This window comes from Bidens hawaiensis, unplaced genomic scaffold (genome assembly GCF_021521415.1).
Source record: "Bidens hawaiensis isolate Kalapana, Puna unplaced genomic scaffold, B.hawaiensis_p1.1 tig00072367_1, whole genome shotgun sequence".
In the NCBI taxonomy this organism is placed as follows: domain Eukaryota; kingdom Viridiplantae; phylum Streptophyta; class Magnoliopsida; order Asterales; family Asteraceae; genus Bidens; species Bidens hawaiensis.
This window is the reverse complement of record NW_027502661.1, coordinates 38340-44970: the sequence shown is the minus strand read 5'-3', so window position 1 is coordinate 44970 and position 6631 is coordinate 38340. Positions and strand designations below refer to the sequence as shown.

Here is a 6631-nt window from a genome sequence, read left to right as displayed (position 1 = left end):
AAATGAAGACTTAAAATTTACAATATTACTATTTTAGTTAATAACCATAGATTGAAGATGATCAATGAATCATATTAATTTCTTGCATTTCTCGCATTAAAATCATTTCTCTCATGAACCATCCCATATATATATATATATATATATATATATATATATATGGTAAAGATCTTAAGAGAACACTTTGCAAATTGAGATTGAGAACCATTTTGGACCACTAAAACACCTTTAAAAAATATTAAAAAAAATCAAAAAAAAAAAATTTTAAAAAAGTAAAAAAACCAAAATTCTTATATTTCATTCCGGTTTCATTAAAAAAATGTCGTATTATACACATATATATAATTTTATTTAATTTCTAGTTACCCAATATACACATATGTACAGTATCATTTATCTTAAATTATACACATGTGTATAAAAAATCATGTAAATGTACATATATGTATATAATATACATATGTGTATATAATTTGGCTAAACCGAGTTTTTTTATTAACCGGGATGTTAAAATAAGAATTTTGGTTTTTTTACTTTTTTCATTTTTATGTTTTCTTTATTTTATGATTTTTTTTTTATTTTTTGAGTTTTTTGTGGTCCAAAATGGTTCTCATAGTTCTCAATTTCAAAAAAATTTTCTCATGATTCTGATTATATATATATATATATATATATATAAGGTTTGGATCAAATACAAATGAAATTAACGTGCTAAACGTGAGAATCAAGTAGAGTAATTATATATACAAATAGAGTAATTATGTAATTACTTTATGATGTAATTACATAATTACTCTACTTGTATATATAATTACTTTATTTGATTTTCTTGTTTAGGACGATAATTTCATTTGTACGTTAACATTCCCATATATATATAGAGAGAGCAAGATTATAATAAGAAATAGGTTTTTTCTAAGAAGTGTAGGAAGTGTGTTTTCACCATTAGATCTTATTAAACACACCGCACAATAAACACACTTTCCATATCCACCATCAGATCAACATATTTAACGCACCAGATTAATTCTTACACTTATTATACACACTCCATTTTTTATTTTAACCCCACTCTCTCTCTCTATATATGAGTATAATTATTATTGAAAGGTGGTGGAACTTCTATGTACCCAATTCCCCCTTGTTGATTGGGGAACGTTGAACGCTTAGGACATGATCAAGCATCCCAAAAGAAGTTCTAAATTGTTCAATTTTCTTGTTCAATTCCACCACTTTTACTTATGCTATTTTCTTACGCTATAGATAAAATCAACTAACTTATGCTATTTTCTCGGGTTACCTTTAAATAATTTTATTAAAGATGTTACTTTGTAACCAACCATATTATACTTTTATGCTATTTGTTGGGTTACCTTTAAATAATTTTTATTAAAGATATTAACTTTGTAACTAACCATATTATACTTTTATTCCCGTGTGTTTACTATATAATTAACACACTGAAATGAAATTTAAAATGAACAGAGATCAAATTCGGTATTTGAAATTCCCAATTGAGCTAGCTAAAACTATTTACTTGTTTTATAAACGTGCATATACTACATATTTAACAGTAAAGTAACCTACTCACGTATACTGCTATAAACCGTATATAAAGTTAACTAGCCGAACTAAGGACAACTCTTTTAAATTTGAGTCCCCCCTAGCTTGTCTCGGGTCGGTTACAACCTTATTTTAAATCCTCAACCTGTAAGACAAATAAGAGATGCTCTGATATCATACCACAACATCATATCCCTTAAATATGTGGAGAACAATAATTTAGCTATATTTCGAACCCTCTAAAACCGTGCCCCAACACCACGCCTCTAGAACTAACGAGAAAATATCTATATGAAATTTAAGAGCATATGGTACTGAATTTGAAAACAAAATATAGATTTATAGGTTTTTTTTAAATCACTTTAAAATCATGATTTGTGGATTTTTGAAAATCGTTATAACTTATAAAAAATTAAATAAATAAACTTCTATGATAAACAAACATTTTTTTTTGAATTCACTAGCTTTTCAAAAAAAGCCAACAAGTTTGTTTTTAAACTCAACCCCAAACACGTTATAACTCGACATATACCAATCTTTTTAATAAAATTAAAAAAATATATTAAATTATTTTAGTTTCATGAATCGTAAAAACAGCTATTTAACTTATCAAAACATTAAAATAATATGCTTTTATGATAAACAAACATTTTTTTATAAATTTGTTGGCTTTCGAAAAAGGCAACAACTATGTTTCAAACTCAATCCCAAACACGCCGTAATTAGTCCTACAAGAAATGAAATAAAACATCAACATCTATAAACAAAATAATATTGAGAAAAGATGCTATGTATCTTCATTTCGTGTTCCACAAGATGCCAACATCTATAAGATAACATCAACAATACCATAAAAATCAAAAAACAAACACCTTGTCTCATTCACAAAATCTCATCACAACCAATGGAACTATGGTTCATAACCTTCGCCACCCTCTGCCTAGCCGCCTTAATCAAACCCTTACTCTTCCACACAACTCACCGCAAGTTAAACCTCCCACCGGGACCATCACGTCTCATTTCCACTCTTTACTTACTAACCAACTCGCTTACAGAACTCGAACCCATTCTTAAAAAACTTAAATCCAAATACGGACCACTTGTCACTCTTTCCATTGGTACCCGCTCTTCAATATTCATAGCCGACCATTCTCTCACCCACCAAATCCTCATCCAGAATGGGGCCGTCTTTTCAGACCGCCCCAGGACATTTGCTGTCCTTAATATATCCTCAGCTGCCTATGGCCCTACATGGCGGCTTCTTAGGCGGAATCTAGCGTCCGAGGTTCTTCACCCTTCGAGGGTTAGATCATACTCATGGTCACGTAAGTGGGTCCTACACGTCTTGATTGATAGGTTGAATAAAGGCGGAAAAGATGGCAATGGAGTTAAAGTGATTGATTACTTTCACCATGCAATGTTTTGTTTATTAGTGTTTATGTGTTTTGGAGAGAGGCTTGATGAGAATCGAATAAACGAGATAGCTAATGTACAACGTAGGTGGTTGTTGTTAGTAACTTCAGGAAAGCTTAACATGCTAGGAATATTTCCTAGGTTCGGGAAGTTGTTGTTTATAAATAGATGGAAAGAGCTTTTGCAAATTCGTGAGGACCAGGAACACACATTTGTTCCGCTTATTAAATCAAGAATTGAGTCGATTGAATCCGGATTAAAAAATGATGGGGTTGTGGCTTATGTTGACACGCTGGTGAATCTACAGCTTCCGGAAGGAGAAGATGATAATGGAAATGGCGGAAAGCTGACGCATAAAGACATGGTGAGTATGTGTGGTGAGTTTCTTAATGCTGGTACGGATACCACTGTTACTGCATTACAATGGATCATGGCTAATCTGGTAAAGCATTCAGACATTCAAAGAAAACTTTATGAGGAAATTGTTGCGGTGGTGGGACCCCACCTCCACCACCTCAGAATGGTGTGGAGATGGAGGGCGAACCGGTTATAAATGAAGAGGATGTGCAGAAAATGCCTTACCTGAAAGCGGTGGTTTTAGAGGGGCTGAGGAGACACCCTCCAGGGCATTTTGTGTTTCCCCATAGAGTCATGAAGGATGTGGAGGTGCAAGGGTACACGATCCCAGAGGGTGCCACCGTCAATTTTATGGTGGCTGAGATGGGTTTGGACCCGAAGGTCTAGGATGAACCTATGGAGTTTAAACCAGGGCGGTTTTTGGTGGATGATGGCCAGTTTGATATAACTGGAAGTAAAGGGATAAAGATGATGCCTTTTGGTGCTGGAAGAAGAATATGTCCTGGTTCAGATTTGGCTCTGCTTCATTTGGAATACTTTGTTGCTAACTTGATTTGGTATTTCGATTGGACTGCTCCTAATGGTTATCAAGTTGATTTTTCTGAAAAGTTTGAGTTCACTGTCGTTATGAAGAACCCTCTATGTGCACAAGTTTCCCCAAGAGTTGAAAGATAAATCATTTAAGTTAATATATGCATGTGTATCTACTAGTAGCGTTGCCGCGGGGCGCAATGGAAATTCGGTGAATCGCTGTTCAGTTGATTGGAATTTCATTTATGTTTATTTAATAACGGGTAAACATGAGCACGTGTCCTTCATTCATTTATATTCATAAACATTCACTTTTTTTAATTCTGTTTATTTCTGTTCGTTTACAATAACAAATAATATGCCACCGTAAACCTAAATAATTTGCTAGAGTTAGCATTAATGTAATATAAAATATTAAAATTCCGTTGACATAAATTCAAACAAATATGTTTAAGGCTACATATAAACATCTTAATAATCGGCAATGTCATATGGGGAAAACATATTCATATATTTAGAACTCCGCAATTGTGAGTCACGTAATAGAAAACTCAAAGAAAAGTATGAGGAAACTATTAAATTATCACAAGTGGATCAAGAATCACAACCAAATAAAAACAACAAGTATGCTTAACTCAAGCGACTCTTGGGTTTGATTTATTCGACTCATTAAAAACAAAACATAATACAATAAAAATAGAAAAAGATCCAAGGTTATATATAGCCATCAAATGTACTAACCTGTTACAAATCAAATACTAAATTTGAATTATACTCAAAATATAACAATTTGAATTCAAATAATAAACACATTATTGTAAGTAGTAGTCTCCCCACCGCGCACGAGACTCATTCATACCACCCTTATTTTTTAGTCAATGTTGCACAAGTTTAATTGAAACCTATTTCTCAGACAATTATACCTGATTTGAACTCAATCAAAATTTATGCCATATATTTACATTATGCATAGGGAGATCAAACAATTAACACCAAATAGAAAAAATTATATAAAATTCAGTTATGGTATAATATGATGGATGTTCAAATTCATCTTCAGACAGAAATATAAAACCGGATTTTTCTAGTAAAGATATCTTTTCTTGGTTGATTACTAATGGTATAAAATTCAATTATAGTATAATATGATTGACATTCCAAACTAAAAGAGTGTATGTATGAAAAACAATGAATAATTTATGTAGTTCATATCCATCTCCATTAAAGTATATTGTATAGATTATGGTTATAATTTGCATACCATAACATATCATTATAAAAGAAGACCACTGCACGGTGATTTACCTAATAACACCAAATTGATTAAAAGGCACACTTCTAATGCTAAGGGTAATGGGGCGCCAAGTCGCCAACAGGGGGCACGAGGGATGTGGCAGCGGGCGGTGATCACGAACACCACTACCACCTATCCACGATTAGGGGCGCGAAGCCTTGGGGCGAGCCGGACCGCGGGGCTAAAAATTGCCACTGGACATTGGGTTGCTCAAAAGGAGCGTTGGGCTTGAGTTAAAAAAAAAGTTTTTTTTTATTTTTAATTACAAACCCTACCACTACCGCTATAAATAACAACCCCATTTTATAAAAATAACACACCAACCTCTCTACTATTATTTACAAAACCTCTCTTAATCTTTCAAATTTATAACCATGTCGAGTTCGGATTCGGGTCCGGGTAATTTCAACATCAACGACCCTCAGTTGCATTTTAAATTTATGTTTTTACTTTCCTTTTTATTTATGTTTTAATGAAATGTTTTAATTTAGTATTTTTGTGTTTAACGAAATTTTTTTTTTTTTTTAAAAATCAATCAAGCCTCGTATCACCTGGATACTACACCCTCTGGGGCTTTATCATGTGCCACGTCAGCGCCTACGTTTCGGATTTGTATTGGATCACTTGGGGTGGGATTAAGCCCCATTACCCATAGCCTAATATAATCTAATCCAAGATGCATGAAACACAAGCTAGCAAAGATCTAATCATATATGGTATTAGTTTAGTCAATAAATTAAACTACAAAATAACTTAAATAATTTTTGTCAAATCTTTTATGGGAGTGGATCCGTGCTGCCTTCATTAGTTTACTAAGGACGTAAAGGCTTCTGCCTCGCTGCTTAGATCCTGGATTCTTTTGCTAATTCTCTGACAAATCAAATATTATGGTTATAAATTATAGCAAAACTTGAGTAAAGCAATAGTTTTGGTCAGCCTTTCTTTCGTGATTAAGGAATAGTTTTAACATTAACGGTTCTATAAACCTACATGAACCATGTATAATCATATAAGAAACCTACACAATACATTCATTTTTAACTCTGCTCAGCTGGTATGCTAATTTCTATACATAAAAGTTTATGTTATAGCATACTCACTATATATTGACAATATATGTCTCTTCCTTCATTCATGCATATGACATTTTTTACTATATATCATTTTAAGTTTTCTTTTGACTTCTGGATACTTATTTTTACTTGCAACCATTAAAGGGTACCATATTATAACTCAGACTATTTATTTACCATATTAATAACAATAATTTATTTGTCAGACAATTCTGTGTATTAATTAAATAGTAAAAAAGCTTTGATTTACATACAGTCATACATATAGAAAAATATTTACTATTAGTTACTTTCATATGTTAACATTAGTTTGTGACCAAGAGTTTATTATTAAGTATAAAAAATGTAGGGGTATGGTACTAAACCCGGTTTTACGACCCTAAATTTATTATGTTTGGCT

The 6631-nt window shown here is 32.3% G+C and overlaps 1 pseudogene; it reads left to right on the top strand.

Moving 5' to 3' along the window:
• The first annotated feature begins 2462 nt into the window (after positions 1-2462).
• LOC143605986 (cytochrome P450 89A2-like) lies at positions 2463-4034 on the top strand (annotated as a pseudogene).
• Positions 4035-6631: the final 2597 nt, after the last annotated feature.